Source organism: Ambystoma mexicanum, chromosome 7p (genome assembly GCF_040938575.1).
Source record: "Ambystoma mexicanum isolate Mex_15411 chromosome 7p, UKY_AmexF1_1, whole genome shotgun sequence".
NCBI lineage: Eukaryota > Metazoa > Chordata > Amphibia > Caudata > Ambystomatidae > Ambystoma > Ambystoma mexicanum.
In genome coordinates this window covers 30,844,522-30,862,597 of record NC_090939.1, presented here as the reverse complement: position 1 = coordinate 30,862,597, position 18,076 = coordinate 30,844,522, and the positions used below count along the sequence as shown (strand labels likewise).

The 18,076-nt window shown below is 46.7% G+C and overlaps 1 protein-coding gene across 5 annotated transcripts in view; it reads right to left on the bottom strand.

Moving 5' to 3' along the window:
- The window catches only part of LOC138525644 (Fc receptor-like protein 5), an 800,717-nt gene that overhangs the window by 342,969 nt on the left and 439,672 nt on the right, over nucleotides 1-18,076 (bottom strand). The gene's annotated exons all lie outside the window — the stretch shown is intronic.

Below are 18,076 nucleotides of genomic sequence, written 5' to 3'. Positions count from 1 at the left end.
ATGATGCTGTGAGGGGAATCAGACTAGCCCAGGTAGACCCCGGTCCTGTGAACTGACCACCAGCTCTCGTTCAATGGCCTTTCTTTAATGCCCCTTAATATTGATTGATTTCTGGACTTCCAGCCAGGTGTGGGCAGCTGAAATGATGGCCGAGAGCGTGAGTGTCTCCCGACATGCCACAATGGCGCAACTATACTTGACCCCATACTGTTTCTGTTTTTCCTTGGAGATTAACTGTGGTACTACTGTGTTGCCAACATTGAAAAATGTTCCTGAACAGCAGCACTGGAATCCATTAGTGATCAGTGTGGCATGTCAGTGTCACTGCAATATCAGTGTTCAGCTACCCTGCCCACAATCAGATAGTTAGGTCCTCCAGATTTAGAACAGCACAGGTTAAAGAGCTAGGCCTTTCCAATATTGATGGTGGCAAAGCTGTGCTCACTCGCCTCCCTAACTCCACCTGTGCCCCATTTGAGGCTGTCTTTCCTGCCTCACCATGAGTAACCTCAGCTCAGAGTACTCTCGTATCACTTCCTCAGTCATGGATCTCCACTGCCCCACCACCCCCGTCTAGGCTTATGCAGAGGAGCAGTTACATGCCTCTGCAGGAAGTCCCGCCCTTCTGCCTCCTGTATGTTGGCAGTCTGAGATTGTGCCGTGTTTGACACCAGCAGTGGTGCCAATACCGCAGCGTATGTTCGAAAGAAGATACCCATTCAGACAACCCAATCGAATGTATCCCTGAAGCGATGACAATTTGAGGGAAGACCTCCCTGAAGGAATCTGAAAGGGAGAAGAGAGGGAAGCTAGTGATGTTACAAAAGACATGTGCGACGTCCCAAGATGTTGGCTGAAGAGGATGCATAGATCTTACAGAATCTAATGACAAAATAAAGAATCGAGTGATCTCATCAACATGAAAAAGAAGATTGCACGTAGATGAAGTGCTTTAGACAATTAAACATTTAATAATTGTACAGATGCTGAAACGCAAGGTATATTAAGTCATCGTAGAGGCTGGCTATATGTAGTGAATAGAATGGAGGTGGAGCCGACATTGTACAGGAGGTGGACCTCAGTGTCATAAATTTAGTAAGCCAGGACCCATGAAGAGAAAAGCGAGGCTTGTGTCGCAGCAAGAATAAGCTGAAATCGTAGAGCTGCATGGCGAGGCTGTCTGGCCTGGTATCAAAACTGAAGCAGTCAAGGTCGTTATCTATTCTTGAAAGGAGTGAGCATGCGAAGGATGAATCATCTCTTGTTAAGGTGCAATGGAAGAACACTGAGGGTGCCAAGTTGTATTCATTTAAGACATTGAAAACCTGCAAATGGACCAAATCGTGGTCTCCTGTCACATGAGCCAAGGATGAAAATAGAGTCGAACATGGAGTCATTGTTAGGCAGAATCCTGTGCAGTTCCCTTAGGGAGCACTACAGAAGATTAAGACTGCAGGTATATGCAAGAAAATCCCCTTTGGTATCTGTCTGTACCACAAAGATTTAGTTGTTAGCTGTGGCTAAGCAGTCAGACCTATCTCAAGAGGGAGATGAGCAGTATTCAGGGTTTACACATTAGGACTACTGTACTATGGAACAAGCAAAAACTGACCAAAGCTTAGTATCAAAAAGAATATATATATTTATTTTACACACTCACACAAATCACTATTATTAAAGCAAGTTAAATCAGTCAAGAAAAGTATACACAACATCCTATTTAAATTGTAGACAAGTTTGAGCAAGAGTAAAAACTGAGCAAAACGGCACAGTGAAAAGCAAGCAGAAATGGCACTCTAACAATTTCTCAAAAGGGAGGGAAAGGACAAGTTATACAGGTTTAGACTTTTTAATGCACCAGCAACACTTCCCAAGTAGATTGTGCACAAGATAGGCAAGGCAGTACTTTAGCATATGCAATACTCGGGGGAAAACCGAGCAAAATGGCACTTCACCAGTTTAAAAAGAGGGAAGGAAAAGGTGGTTATAAGAGTTAGATGCACCAACACATTTCTAGATGAGAATCAATCTAGAGGATTTCAGTTGTAACAAATTTAGCCAGAGTCAATAGACCTGTGCCAGTGTCAATGGTACAAGGCAATGTGCCTAGGATCAAAATGTTCTAGTAGCTGCAGTCAAGTCTTTGTTTAACGATTCAAAAAGGTGGTTGCAGAGGGTGAAAGACAATGTTAGGCGAGAGGAGCGGCCAACCCGGTAGGTAAGTAAAGGATTTAAAACACCTTTAGCGAAACCCAACGAAACGGGAGGCCTGGCGGAACAATGTACCTTTGAAGTAGAAGAGGCTCCTGTGGTGGCAGTAGTTCCTGGTAGTTCCTGCAGTTCGGGTGATCCAGCAGAGGAGGAGAGGCTCTCATTGTGGAGGAAGGTTCGAGTTACTGCACTGCCCAGGGATGAAACCAGCCGCGGTGCTGCCAAACTAATAAAAGGTATGCTCCTTTAAATCGCGGCCCATGCGGACGGGTGCCTGGCACTGGCGATTCGACCAAGGCAGGTCCGGGAAGGTGATTGGCGAACTGGTTGGCCCCACCAGATCAAGGGAAGAAGACGCTTTGCGAGGAATATCTTCTCAAGTCGTTGGAGAAAAGTGGTGAGGATCTGCTGCAGGGCTTCACCGGTGGTTCAGTCGTTGCAGATGTCTTCAGCTTCTCTCCTCTTCCGTTTCTTAGTTCCAGTGGTGACGCCTTGTCCTCCAGTCCTCAGGACCCTGCTTTTATGCAGCAAGACCCCCATTCATACAGCCTAGCTGTCATTCATATAGTGGGGTGGCTCTCCTGGCGGGAGAACCCCCCAGCCTATCAGGGCAGAGTGCGACTTGGGTTACGTAGGCAACCATGTCCAGGGTGCCTATTCTCTCCTCCCACACATCATGTCTCCCCCGGGCTGAGTGGCTCCGAAAGGAGGGCTTCTGAGCAGAAGCCCGCCAAAAGGACGAACAAAGGATCCCCGACTTGGGTTAGGATTATAGAGAAAGACATGAGAAATAAATATTATCAAAGTTCTGGCAATAAAAACCTACCGGAGTAAAGTTAATTTCAAAATAAACCGGCGGTATGTTAGAGGCTGTCAGTAAAAGTGGTAGCCTTGAACAATGGGAAATCCCATAGGGAAATATTTGCGGTCGAATATTCATGGTAGTAACCACTGCCACCAGCCAGAAACTTTTGAGAGGGACTGTACAACACCCCCTCGAAAATGAACGCTAGGGAACATCTATTAACCCTTCCCAGTACTTCCATAGTAAAATGGGTTGTACTGGTTTAGTTCATAAGAATTGACTAGTAAAGTCAATGGGGACTTTACATGCCTTGGGAGACAGTAGTTAGTCCCAGGGTATGGCGTCTATGTTTGGGGGTCGCTACGACACCTTTGTGGTACGGAACGGAGGGTGCTGTGTACTACACATGAAAAAGATGATTCCTATGAGGGTGAGAAAAACCCCATAGACCATAAGCCCACAAGATAGCCTAAAACACACACTAGCAATCTGTCTAAGAGTGGGAAAAAAGGGTATCACTCTTAGCAGGAGAAAAAAAATAAACCCCTCAAATCCAGCAAACCTGCTGGGGGACTCTATAGGTAAGGGAAATTAGCCTTAGAAGAGAATTCTCCCTAACAGTCATAGAACAACGATAGTGAGTGTTTGGACTCCAATGTATTCCCAGAGACAAGAATACTTTGCAAGGCCATGTTCAAAGACAATCTTCACAGCAGAAGACTTGGGTAATGAGAGATGTTGGGATAATTGGGTGTGGAGACAGAGACAAGCCCACCTCTTTGCACCTTGGTCTGGGCTTACGTGTTGCTAAATGAACCGAATGTTGCAGACATGGAACAAGCGTGCCAACTAATTACAGAGATCCGTATAACTGAGAACCTTATAGTTTAAAGACCAATTGAAAACTGTGTACTTAATGGTTTTAAAGAGGACATGTTTTAGAGGTAGGCATTTATTGTCCACCTGACAGTGGGCAGCCAATTACAATCCTAGTTGCTATGTAATGTATACTTAGATGTTCCCCTTAAGCCTATCACAATCCCTAGAAGGTTTTCTATTGTTTGCCACGTAGTATGACATCATCGCTGATGTATTTTCGGTTTATAAATGTGTTTTTTATGAAAAGATTGTGGAGCGAATTGAGGGTTGTAACTCCCTGTTTTAGATAATTGTTAATAAAACTATATTTTTGCCATCTTCCTGAGTTGGTTCGGTTATTTGAAGTCAGAGTTATTCTGTGAAACCATCCATTGCATGCACGTTACTAAAGGGCCATAAGCCCACGTGGTAGCGGTGTGGATGGTTAAAAGATCTAAGGTCGCCTATCCACTGAATACCCCCCCAGAAACCGTTCTGGCCAAAACAGTATTTTCTTTTCGTCTTTCACGGCTGAGTTGCTCCAGATTGAAGAGTCAAGGCATTTCTGAGCATTCCCACCTAGAAGTGCCATGAGTTTCTTCCATGAAGCCTTTAAAAAAATCAGTGGTTAGTGCTGCGTTCTCAGTCCGTACCGATTTTGTCTGCAAAATCGCCTTCAGTGTCAAAGGCCTATTCAGGCTCACCTCTGCCTTTGCCCATCTGGCTCTGATTTCAATAGCGGCACAAGGTGTCTTGCCATAAAAGCCAGCTGGTAGGCCTGAGAATTTGGGACTCCAAGGCCACCCCTGTCTACTGGTAATTGAAGCTTCCATAGCTTCATTTGAGGAGGCTTACCATCGCATAAGAACTTCTGCATCAAATCAATTTCCAACCACACTTTCCGCCGAACCGGTAAAGGCAGCATGCCAAGCGCATAAGTAATTTTGGGGGTGGAATTCATCTTTAATGCATTTACCTTCCCCCATAAGGAGAGATTCAGTAGTTTCCACCTGTCTAGATCCATTTCTAGGTTTAATAGCAGTTTCTTCATGATATGATGTGATATGATATGGCATTTATAACGTGCCTATAGACAAGTGTTTCAAGGCGTGACAAGGCAAGGGAGGGGAAACAAAGGGAGGGCAAAGACAAGGATCTTACTAGGCCTAGTGAAATTCTGATCGCACAAGTGCAGGGGAACAGGGAGGGGAGAAGTGCTGGGGGGGAGAGTGGGAGGTTGGACAAGTGCAGGACAAAGAACAGGAAACAACAAGAAGTGCAGCCAACAGGTGGCAAGTGCAGGTGTTCGGAAGTGCAGACAACAAGTGTCTAGTAAGTGCGGGAGAGGGGACTGTAGGGTTACAGATACAGATCACAAGTGCAGGGTGTTCTTTGCCATCACCTTGTCTAGACTATTGGTCAGCCAGATTCCCAAGTATTTAATTCGCACAGGACACCATTTAAATCCCAAATTCACAATCTCACCTTGGTCGCAATTAATTGAAAGAGGCATCATCTCTGACTTAGACCGGTTCATTTTACAACCGACTGTGCATTAAATTCAACAATTAATTAATTCCATCAGAGTTCGTATCGAGCTCTCCAGGTCCCTAAGCAGCACAAGCACAAGCAAGTCATCTGCATATAACCTGAGTTTTTGCGTGACCCCGCCATAACTAACTCCTTTTGTTTTCTCCTCCTGTCTGATCACTGCAGCCAAATGGTTCTATCGCAATCACAAATAGCAAGGTCCTTTCTTCTTATTTGGCACAACTCCACCCAGTGGTTTAGGAGCTCTGCCACAAATAATTTAAAAAAATACTTGACGATTTGCTCCAAAGCAAGAAAGTCAGACACAAAGCGCTCAAAGGAAATCCTTTCTTGTTTTGGTGCAAATCCGTGCAGTCATTCTTTTAAAATAATATGAGGCAGAGCGGGGTGCCCCTGTACCCAAAACATTAGTCATATCTCCCATGATGCATTGCTGGTGCCAAGCTTTTTCCTTTCTGAAAGTCAGTCGCCCATTAAACGATTTGAGAATCAAGTTCCGAACAGACATTGGAAAGTGCCCTAAAATGATTTAAAGCATTTCAATTGGGGGTTTTGAGGGCAGGGATCATGTGAGCAGGATAAGGAAGGATGATTGGTGAAGGTTTGGGGCTTGTGGATAGCGTAGTTTCTTTTCTTTTTTTTTGCATTTTGTTTGGTTGTTTGTTTATTCATTTGTAGGGCGCACCGAACCCTTAGGTAACTGGGCACAACAGAGTACAAAGTATACTTAAAGCTTAGTTACATAGTAGAGAGGGTAAGGTACATACATACATTGAATAATCAGAGGGTCAACTGAAGTTCATACATACAAGAATCAGAATAAAATAAAATACAGTGGGGGACCAGGTACAGAGCTGCAAGCAAATGCAGGAGAAGGTTAAGGGGCTAGTGCATGATGGGTAGTCGTACTGGTCATTGGATCGTAGCCAGTTAAGAGTGTTGCATCTAAAACTGTAGTAGGGCTGGTCCATTCTAAGATCAAGAGTGCATTCCAGTACTGGGCAGCTTTTACCGGGAAACTAGTTCACCTGTTTTCTTTAGCCTAAATATAGGTACCTGAAAGCAGTGGGTGTTAGCCACTCTGGAGGGGCGAGTCGATGTCCTTCTGACTGTTCTCTCCATAAGATACGAGGGAGCTGCGTTATTAAGGCACTTGAAAGTTAGTGAAACTGTTTTAAGTAGGATCCTGTCACTTATTTTTAGCCAGTTGTGATCTCTTCTCATATTTGATAAATGTTCTCTAGTATGTAAGTTCAGGGCTGTTCTAATGGCGTTATTTTGCAGTGTCTGGATTTTATTAGTGATGTATTTATTGGTTCCCAAGTAAAAGGTGTTGCAATAATCTAGTTTTGATAGTATTAGGGCATTGGCGAGGATAATTCAACTGGTTTGTGTTAGGAATGGTCTGCATGATCTAATAAATTTGCAGGTATAGGCAGTAGATGATGCCAGTGAGTTTACCTGTTTGCTCAGGGTTAGGGTAGAGTCAAGGTAAAATCGTAACGTTTTCACTTCTTTGGCTACTGTAATTATGTTACCATCGATGTTGAAAGCAGAGTAGTTAGTGTCGAGATTTTTTAAGTTGGTAGCAGAGCCAAGAATTAGGATCTCTGTTTTGTCGTCATTCAGGCAGAGGCCATGGGTTGCCATCCATGCCTGAATGAGGAGGTATATTTCATTTACCAAGGCCGTATCAGAGACAAAGTTGCCCAAAAGGGGAATGAGGTTTTGCCAAGTTCGAGATGTGACAAATCAAAAAAAAGAGTCAATACTCTAAAACTATGACACATTGCGATGTGGCAATAAGTGTGGTCGCTCGTTAGTGGAAGAAGAGTATTTCAAGTATTTTGTGGGAAAATGTATATAATAAAAATGCTTTCTAAATTAGGTTAACGTGTGGAGGGTTGTATTAAGGTGATTTAACGTTCTACGTTTGTGTATTGAGATCGAGAACTGTTTTATTTAACTTTGTTTTGTGAATATAAAGTGCGTCACTGAGGCGCATCCATAGTCGAGCCGTGGTTACATTGTGTTTTGATTTCATTGGATGAGGTTTTCATGTAATCTGAAGGAGTGCTTCTTGATTTGTTGTTCTCTTCATCAGTTCGAGAAGTTGGGCTGTGTACAAAAGTTTTAAAAGTTGATTTTAGGATTGTTTGATGTTTGATTTGTTTGAAGGGAGGACGTGAGGAGTTTAGATGAGGTAGAGCAGCGCTGTCCGTTTTGAGAAAGAGGCAGTGGACACAGAGATAAATGCACTATTTCACATGATTTCTCGATTTCTAAGACATGACTAATGAAGAGTATACAATGTAAAAAAGGTGAATAATGAAAAGCAAAAAATTAGATCAAGATCTGTTTTCTAAAAGATTTATTTTCTGAAAATAAAAGAAGTATGAGTATTGGTACGAGAACTGTGATTCTCAATTCGGATCGCATATTTGTATATTAGAAGTTGATAGTGTTGTGTTAATTTTGTTATGTTTATATTTATACAAAAAAAGAGTTATGGGCAGTGGTTCACCATAAGATAAAGATTGCTCCTGGAAGTGGGTGCTAGCCAATCAGGATGATCGCAACGTGGGCTCCATTCTCTCCCTGCGCTATGAGCAGCCCGAGTGCCAGCGCCCCCTTTGCTTGTGCATCTTTTCCCGCCCCGCTCTCCCTCACCTCTTAGCAACCGTGTAGTTTCCTATGCGGGTGCTAAGGGTGTTTAATACAAATATGGCCTTGTAGTGTGGCTCTGTACCATGCTGTACCTTGCAAAGTCTATTTTCCTGTTGATTAAGTCATGGTCATCAACAGAGAAAACAGATTTCAGGAATAAAGGCATGGCGCAGAGGTGTGCCGCAAGGTATCTTTTTAAAAAAATATTGGCGCTAAGGGTGATTAATTTACAACCAAACACAATGACCTTGTTGTTTGGCGCTGTGCTGCGCCGTACTTTCCGAAGTCTGTTTCCCTTTTGATGATGTCATGGTCATCAACAGAGATAAAGGATTCCAGGAACTAGGGCGTGGCACTGAGGTGTGCGGCATGTGTCTTTTTTTAAATTAAACACCTTTAGTGCCTGCATAGGAAACTGCACAGGTGCTAATGGTGATATAATCTGCGGCGGTGCGCTGAGACTGCCGGTAACAGTACTGCTGCCTCCATTAAGGGACCCTTGTTTCATTTGGCCAGTGGGCAATGACCAGTAGTGTTAGCCTGTTGCCATAGTTACTAATGGTAAACCCACCTCTCCCAGTTTCAATCTTTTTAAAAACTTGTGTGATGCTCTGAAAAGAACCATTGTGGGGTTAAGGAGGGAGTAGCAAGGGAGGGAGTGGATGTAGGAAAGATAGATGTGAAGTAGGCATTATTTTAATGATAACTTTTAGATATTTTTTGTTGCTTTGCTTTATTTTTTAAATGAACAATTAGGTAAAAACAAACCTGAAAAAAACTCTAAAAAAATCTCAAAAAATCGACTGCCAATTTCACCCCCAAGGCATCTTCAGATGCCTCAAAACTGGTTGCATTAAGTGCCACCACCAGATAGCACTTCCTGCTGGTGACACCTGCATTGGTGTGGAGGTTCCAACGCAGGACTAGTAGGAGACATGGCTATCATTGGCACCAGATGAACTTCATGGGAGTGGTCCTGAGGATGATGCAGTATGTGGTGGTGGTGGTGGTTCTGCTTCCTCTGCCACCTATGGCATTACAGATCCGGCGGTGGGTTGAAGGGCATTGCAACCAATCTGGTTTGCCTGTTGCCAGAAACCTGCTCCTGAAATGTTTGTCCACTTGCCGGCATTGGTAACAAACCAGGTGGTTGACGAACACCATGGTGACCAAGCTCTGCAGAGGAACTGTAGAGCATCCTCTCCTGCGCACCTCACCACAAAATGTGCACTGTCCCTTTACGATGTTAGAAAGTGGAGTATCTTTAAAAATCTTGAAGTACTGCCAGCACCGGAAAGGTGTAAAACTCCTGTGGCGGTACTTCTTGGGTGGAGCCGGATGCCCTCCCTGTTTGACGTCTTCTTCCTGCACGTCTTCCAGGTCTTCAGTGACAAGGTGGAGCACACCCAAGGAAAAGGTTTGGGTAGGAAACAGTGCTCTTTGGACAAATAGGACAGTCAAAGTGTGCACTTTGGTTGTACATTAAATAATCAAAGCGGAGAAAACCAAGTCGCAATACTGCAGAGCTAAAAGCTTCGCTGCATGAAAATACCAGATGCTGTGTTTCGCGATTGGAAGATCGTTGCGCATGTATTTAATGAGGTGATCGATGAATGCATCATTTAAATTAAATTCTAAACACCAGGAAAAGAAAAAAATATTAAGCGCATATATTTACAGTTTGTATGGCCTACATCGATGTTAGTTTAAATTTCAGAAGTGGTTGTAGTGGCATTCGAAGAGAAAGACAAGCAGTTTTCCTCAGTGAGAGGAAATTAACATCACACACAGCGCAATTAGAAAGAACGAAGAAACGAGATCCCCAAACCCATAATGCTGAACAAGAGGTGCAGGGGACGCCCCCGCTCCTCTTGTTCGACATAATGGGATTCGACTTTTTTGTCCTTGTCGAATGCACTTTAGACACGCATTCAGCATTTTCTTCCATTTTTCCACTGTGACTATCTGAATTTGTCTCCAAAGCAATGCAAACGTATAATGTTTTCTGGAGTATATATATGTGGTTCGTGATCTGTGTGTCTATGAACCAATAAGCTCTTGAATTTCGTACTGTGCATGTGCCCCTTAGGCCAATCCGTTTACAACATTTTTTATAAGCGTGATTCGCCATTCGAAAAGAAATGAGTCATTCTTTTTATAGTATGGAATTTTTTTAATATGTTAAGAGACAATTAGTTGTTGATTAGATTAAGGGGTAATTCATAGAAGTGAGCGCAGATTCAGCACATGCGGGCAGCGCAGAGAGCGAGCGTGTGCCAGCCCCGTGTGCCAAAACCCATTTTGACGCACCGCGTATTTATGGATTTAAACATCTGTAATCGCCGAGGCGCAGCGTGGCGCAGCGACCCTGCAGCAGTGCCAGTTACGACCCCAACCCTGCCCTGTGCGCCAAAAACATCCACACAAATGCCCTCCATGGCGCAAAGGCCAGTGGACCAGCATACAGCCCCCCAACAATTAAATCACTCTAAAAACGCCCCTCAGCCCTCACGCGACAACCCAATCGCATGTGAAACTCGCGGCGCACCCCTCGGAATACGTGTGCCCCGCTCGAGCCAGGCCAATCGCGTGGAAAACTCCTCGCGCACCCCTCGAAATACACGTACCCCACTCATACCAGGCCAATCGCGTGGAAAACTCCCAGTGCACCCCTCAGAATACGCGTGCCCCGCTTGAGCCAGGCCAATTGCGTGGAAAACTCCTCGCACACCTCTCGGAATACGCGTAGCCCGCTCGCGTCAGGCCAATTGCTTGGAAAACTCCCCACGCACCCCTCAGAATACGCGTACCTCGCTTGCGTGTAAAACTCCCTGCGCACCCCTCGGAATACACGTACCCCGCTCGTGTGTAAAACTCCCTGCGCACCCCTCGGAATACGCATACCCCGCTCACGTGTAAAACTCCCCACGCACCCCTCGGAATAGGCGTATCATGCTCGCGCCAGGCAAATTGCATGGAAAAAGTCCCTGCTGTGGTGTGGGCAGGCTGCGGGGCATGGGGAGGGTGTATGGGCTGCCTGCGGGGCATGGGGAGGGTGGATGGGCTGCCTGCGGGGCATGGGCTGCCTGCGGGACATGGTCAGGGTGGATGGGCTGCCTGTGGGACATGGGTAGGGTGGATGGGCTGCCTGCGGGGCATTGGGAGGGTGGATGGGCTGTCCGCGGGGCATGTCCAGGCTGGATGGGCTGCCTGCGGGGCATGGTGAGGGCGGATGGGCTGTCCGTGGGGCATGTCCAGGGTTGTAGGGGGCTCCCCTGTTGTGTGGGCTGTCTGCAGGGGGTGCATGTGCCCCTCACCACAGGGTGCGCGAATATGGGAGTACGCGGATGTGCTTTTCACACGATTCTGATGGCGCGAGCTGGGTATGCGTATTCCGGGGGTGCGCAAGGACTTTCACATGCGATAGTGCTGGTGCAAGCGGGGTATGCGTATTATGGGGGTGCACAAGGAGTTTCACACGTGAATGTGCTGGCACGAGCGGGGTACGCGTATTCCGGGGGTGCACGAGGACTTTCACAAGCGATAGGGCTGGCGCGAGCAGGGTACACGTATTCCGTGGGTGCGCAAGGACTTTCACATGCGATTTGGCAGTGAGGGCCCTCCTGGGTGTGCCCTCCCCATACCCCGCAGGCAGCCCACACCACAGGGGACACCCCTACAACCTCTGACCATGCCATGCCCCCCCCCAGTGACGGCAACCTGCCAGAGGGCCCGGCTCATGTCCCACCCCCAGTGACGGCAACCTGCCAGCAGGCCCCGACTCATGTCCCCCACCACCCGCAGTGACGGCAACCTGCCAGCAGGCCCTGACTCATGTCCCTCCTAACCCCCAGTGAGGTCAACCTGCCAGCAGGTCCCGACGCATGTCCACCCAAGCAACACATTGTCACAACATACATGCATATCCACCCAAATCCCACTCCACACTGCCCCCCCACAGTGCAACTCCACACCCATCCATTGTCCCCACTGCCCAGTACAGGCCCCATGGCATGTCATGCATAGAAGCACACATGCATGCACCCAAAGACAAGCCCAACATGGCCGCACAGCAGCGACACACGACTGAGACAATGACAACTGACACATGGACCAAACCAATGAGAGCACACAATACAAATATGAGAACTGATTGTTAGGCAGAATCCTATGCGGTGCCCTTCGGGACCACTACACACAATTAAGACTACAAGTGGTAATACAAGTTCACCTTTGGTACAAGCCTGTACTACACTGTTAAAGTAGTAGCTGTAGTGGAGCAGCCAGGCTTATCTCAAGAGCAAATGAGCAGTAGTAGAGATTATACAAAGGACCACAATTACTGTGATTCAAGCAAACACTGACTCAAGGTTTCAGGTAAAAAAATACAAGTACATTTATTTTTAAACCATCTGTTATAAAACACTTCACTACTATAAATTCGAAACCACACGCAAAATACACTACACACAACCAATTCCACTTGTGCCAGCAAATTTAAGGAAAGTACATTTGGATTTGACAGAGCGGTGTTGCGATATAAACGCGTACCCGCGGATAGAAATGCTCACGAATTTAAAACCTACTGTTTGTTTGTTTGTTTTATTATTTATAATGCGCGATAATACCCTCAGGTAACAGGGCGCAGCAGTTACAAGTATATGCGAGGCTTAGCTACAGCAGCGTAAATTGTACTTGTACTTAAGAATTTCAAACAAAGGCAAAGTGAATAAAAATCATAGGCAATACTTTTTCAAGGCAAGAGGACTCGAGGACTTATTCAAATATACAGATTAAAGTCAATAGGCCTGCGCCAGTGTCAATGGAGCAGATGCTCAGTTGCCGAGGATCACACGTTGAACAGTTCGAGATTCGAGATGCCAAGAGTTCGTAAATATTGTCAAATGGAAGGAAAAGTTATAAGAGAGAGGGAAGAGAGAACAAATCTTTGTGGAGGAAAAGGGTCCACCCCGATTCTGGCTAGTCAGGTGGAAAGACTGACCAAATGTGCACAGTACCTTAATCCGTTGGTGAAAAGCTAGTGCCACGGCAGTTGTTCTTGGTAGTTCCTGCAGACTCACAGTTCCTGCGGCTTCAGTCGTGGGGACAAGAAGGAGGAGGTCTGGAATGATCTGCCCTACCCAGGGATGAGGCCAGCAGCAGCGAAAAGAACAACGATGAATAAAAGGTGCGCTCCTTCAAATCAGGAGAGGGCTCTTCTGATGGCTATCCGGACCACTACAGTGCAGTGATTCTGACCCAGGCGAGGCTTCTCTGACTGAAGAAAAGACGAGCTGGTTGATCCCACCAGGCTCAAGGGAAGAAGACTCCGGACTGGATCTTCGCTTGTCGTTGAAGGGTAGTTAGCTCAGGACTGCAGCAGGGCTTCACTGGGACTCAGGGTTGCAGCAGCCATCTCCTTCTCCGCTTCTCTTCGGTTCCTTGCAGTTCCAGTGGTGACTCTGACTTCTAGCCCAAGAGTCCTGCATTTAATGCCAAAATCCCCCATTCATACAGCCTGGCTGTCAATCACTCAGCAGGGGGGTTGTCCAGCCCAGGCAACCATCTTAGTCAATCAACACAAAGTGCGACTTGGGTCTCCAAGGAGACCCTGTGCAGGGGGTGACTAAACCCCTCCCTCGCATTCAGCCCACCTAGACACCCAGACGCATTTGGAGGGCTTCTGGTCAGAAACCCACCAAAGGTCGGCGAACAAAGGAGGCAAACCTGGTTTGCCACGCAAAGAAAGACCCAAGAAGGAGATTAACAAAAACAAATGGCGAGCCGAAATAAAAAGTATTTGGGCTAGCGGGTTTAAAGTTCGAGGCTACTAAAATAGCCTAAAACAATACCACGTTAGGTAATATAATTGCGGTAGGAAAATGAGGGTAGGTACCACTGCCACCAGCCAAGTCTTAATGTTAAGGGAGCGAAACAATGCTCCAAGAGGTACAGATAAAAAGGGCTAAGAATGAACCCTTTCCAATACTCCATGTAAGATGGGGTGTACTGGATCTGTGGTTAAATGACTATGGGCCTCATTAGGACCCTGGCGGAGAGGGTGTTACGCCAGCGTAGTGCATGGCGTACCTCTCCGCCATACTACGAGTTCCCGTAGCGCCATGGCGGCCTTTTCCGCCTGGTTTTACCAGGCGGAGAAAACCATGGCGCTACGGGACCTCGTTGTTAATTACGCCACCGTATTTTACGGTGGCGTAATTAACTCCTTCCCCACTCCCATTATACCCTATGGGGCAAAAATGGGAATGGGGAAGGGCAGAATGGGGATTGGGGATTTACCGCTCCGCCGAGGTCGGAATGGGGCGGTAAATCCGCCAACCCCCATGGCGCTATCGGCGGCTTTCCGCCATGCTTCGCGGTGCATTTAGCACCGCGAAGTCCGCCTGGGTCCTAATGAGGCCCTATGTAAAGTTAATGGCAACTTTACCCTTTTCTGGGGGACAGTAGTCAGCCCCAGAAATGAAGTTGGTGGGAAGTCTAAAAGACAACCCTGTGTCACTGCAATACACATGGCAAAACACAGGTAAGAGTGAGGGAAAAGCTCACACTCTTACCAAGTGGAAAAAATAAACTCCAGAAATCCAGCAAAGCTGCTGAGGGACTCACTAGGTAAGGGAAATTAGCCATAGAATGAGAATTCTCCCTAACACTCACTCCCCCCCCAGACTAAGGGACAGGAGGATTTGATCCACTCCTGGATGGATCTCATACCTCTAGCCGATTATAATCATCCTAGAGAGACCACCAGCATTTTGGTGGTGATTTCCTGCTCTGTGCTCAATGGAAAAATCAAACCCTTGCAGGCAGATTGACCATCAGAGTAACTTTGGGTTTTCCCCTTTCATTTTGCATCAGCCATCTCAAGGGTTGGTGGTCAGTCTGAATAATGAAGATAGAACCATACAAGTATGGCCTAAACCTCTTCAGTGACCTCACAATAGGAAAACTTTCACATTCTATTGTTGCCCACCTTGTCTCAGGATCCTTTAACTTCCTGCTGATGAAACAAATGGGGTGTTCCCTACCTTTCTCATCCAGTTGACTAAGGACTGCCCCTATACCTACATTTGAAGCATCAGTTTGTACAATGAAGAGTTGGTGATAGTCAGGAGCTCTTAGGACTGGAGCTTGACAAAGGGCTTTCTTTAGGCCTTCAAAGGCTTAATTGCACTCCTCATTCCACCTGACCTTTTTAGGAAATTTGGGAGAGGAGATGACATTCAAGGGAAAAGCTATGGTCCCATAGTTCTCAATGAAGTTCCTGTAATACCCAGTGAGACCTAGGAAGGCTCTCACTTGGGTCTGAGTAGTAGGGGTGGCCCAGTTTTGTACAGCTTGTACTTTGCTAGGCAATGGCCTTATTTCACATCCTCCTACCTCATGTCGAAGGTAGACCATTGTACTCTGACCAATTTGACATTTACTTGCCTTTATGGTCAGATGAGCCTGTTCCAGAGCCTGCAATACATATCCTAGGTGTTCAATATGTTCTTTCCATGTAGGGCTGAACACGGCAATGTCATCCAAGTATGCCGTATAGAAGTCCTCCTTCCCATTCAGAACTTCTGAAATGTAGCAGGTGCAGTCTTTAATCCAAAAGGAATTCCCTTGAATTGGTAGAGGTAAGCTGGGGGGAGAATGCTGTTTTCTCCTTGGCATGGTCTGTCAGGGCGATTTGCCAATATCCTGACGTTAGGTCAAATGTGCTGAGGAACCTGGCTACACCAAGTTTGTCCACCAGCTCATCTGTCCTAGGCAAAGGATGGGCATCAGTCTTTGTGACTGAATTTAGAGCTCTATAGTCCACACAGACTCTCAACTCCTTGGATCCTGCCTTTGGTACAAGCACAACTGGGCTAGACCATGGGCTAGTAGAGGGTTCTATTACACCAAGATCAAGCATCTTGTTGACCTCATTTCTTATATGGGTTCTTACATTGTCTGACATTATGTAACTCCTGCTTTGGACAGGCAGACAGGCACCAGTGAGGATATCATGCTGGCCCCAAGGGGGCAAGCCTGGTGAAAGTGAGAACAGGGAGGCAAACTGTTTTAACAGTAACTTGCACTTATCCTGCTGGTCAGATGTGAGACTGGAAGAGAGATTAACTCTTTCCACTTGCTCATCTAAAGGTAGGCCTCTGAGGAGGTCAGGCAGAGGTTCACTCTCCTCCTCCTCCTGAGCTGAAGCTAGCAGCAATGCCCCTATGTCAGGTCTAGAGACATAAGCCTTTAAACGGTTGGTGTGAAAGACTTTGGGAGCCTCCTTAGGATTGCCTAAGTCCACCAGATAGTTCACCTCTACAGGTTTACCCACAAATTTGAAGGGTCCTGTCCATTTGTCCTGCAAGCCCCTCTGCCTTGTGGGGACCATAACAGGAACAAGCTGGTCTTGAGTAAACACAACCATGTTAGCCCACTGGTCATGCCAATGTTTGACCAGAGCTTGACCAGCCTTCAAGTTATCACTTGCCTCTGCCATCATGTGTGACATTCTCCTCCGGAGACCTATCCCATAGTCAGTCATCCTGACTGGCGTGAGGGAAGGAGCACTCTCCAACCCCTCCTTAATCAGGGCCAATGGACCTCTGACTGGATGGCCATAGAGAAGTTTGAAGGGACTGAATCCTACTCCCTCCTGAGGGACTTCTCTATATGCAAAGAGAAGGCATGGCAGTAGAAGGTCCCACTTTCTTTTAAGGGGTTCTTCTAAAGCACCTATCATGCTCTTCATAGTTCTGTTTAACCTCTTTACCAGTCCATTGGTTTGGGGGTGGTAGGCAGTAGAGAACTTGTAGGTGACTCCACAGGTTTTCCACATGGCTTGCATGTAGTGGGACATAAAATTTGATCCCCTGTCAGATATCACCTCCTTAGGAAAACCTACTCTGGTAAAAATACCAAGGAGGGCCTTAGCCAGAGCCGGAGCTGTAACAGTCCTCATAGGTATGGCTTCAGGAAATCTAGTGGCATGATCCACTACAACCAGGATAAACCTGTTGCCTGAAGATGTGGGAGGGTCAAGAGGACCAACAATGTCAATCCCGACCCCCTCAAAAGGAACTCCCACCACTGGGAGAAGCACCAGGGGTGCCACATTCTTGGCCCCACTCTTGCCAGAAGTTTGGCAAGTGTGACAGCTCCTGGAGAATTTGTCTACTTCTGAACCCATCTTAGGCTTGTAGAAATAAAGAGAGAGCCTTTCCTTGGTCTTCTTAAAACTTAAGTGACCAGCCAAAGATATCTTGTGGGCTAACTGCAGGAACTGGAATTGGTTCACTAGAGGTACTACAAGTCTTTTGCAGTCTCTAGGGGTTGACTCAGTTGGTTCACTGTAGAAGAGGCCATCTTCCGAGTGCAACCTATACTTTCCGGGCTCAGTCCCATTGAGCTGAGATGAGAAGCTGCCTATAGGCAAAGACCTTCAAGACCTACGCACATGTACATGAGGGTCACATCAGCATCCATGAATCACACAACAGACCTGGCCAGGTACAGACATAGGCATGCAAACATGTGTGCATCGTCACATTCAGGTGCACATCATGCAGAGCAACACACACACCATTGTCGTTGCACATGCTTGACCGGACTCACATGCTTCACCGTCATGTCACTGCACACAGACATCCATACATGGGGCATGCCAGACATACGTCCAAGTTGCACGCACCTGACACACTTCAACATGCACTACGCTGTAGATGAACACATGGACACTTACCACTTGACTCCAGACGGGTCTGCATCTGGAGGACCTGGTGGTGAAGCGCTGGGTTAATGCGATCCAGGACCCTAATCTGGTTGTTGGTCAACTGGTCCCAGCGCCAGTTGACCAACAACTCCACTCCACTAGCATCAATGAGGCGCCAGGCCTTCCTGAGGGCCTTGGACCTGAAGTCCTCCCAGCGCTTCAGGATACGGTCATAGTCTCGGGATGCCACCCCCTCCGTGTTGCCGGCA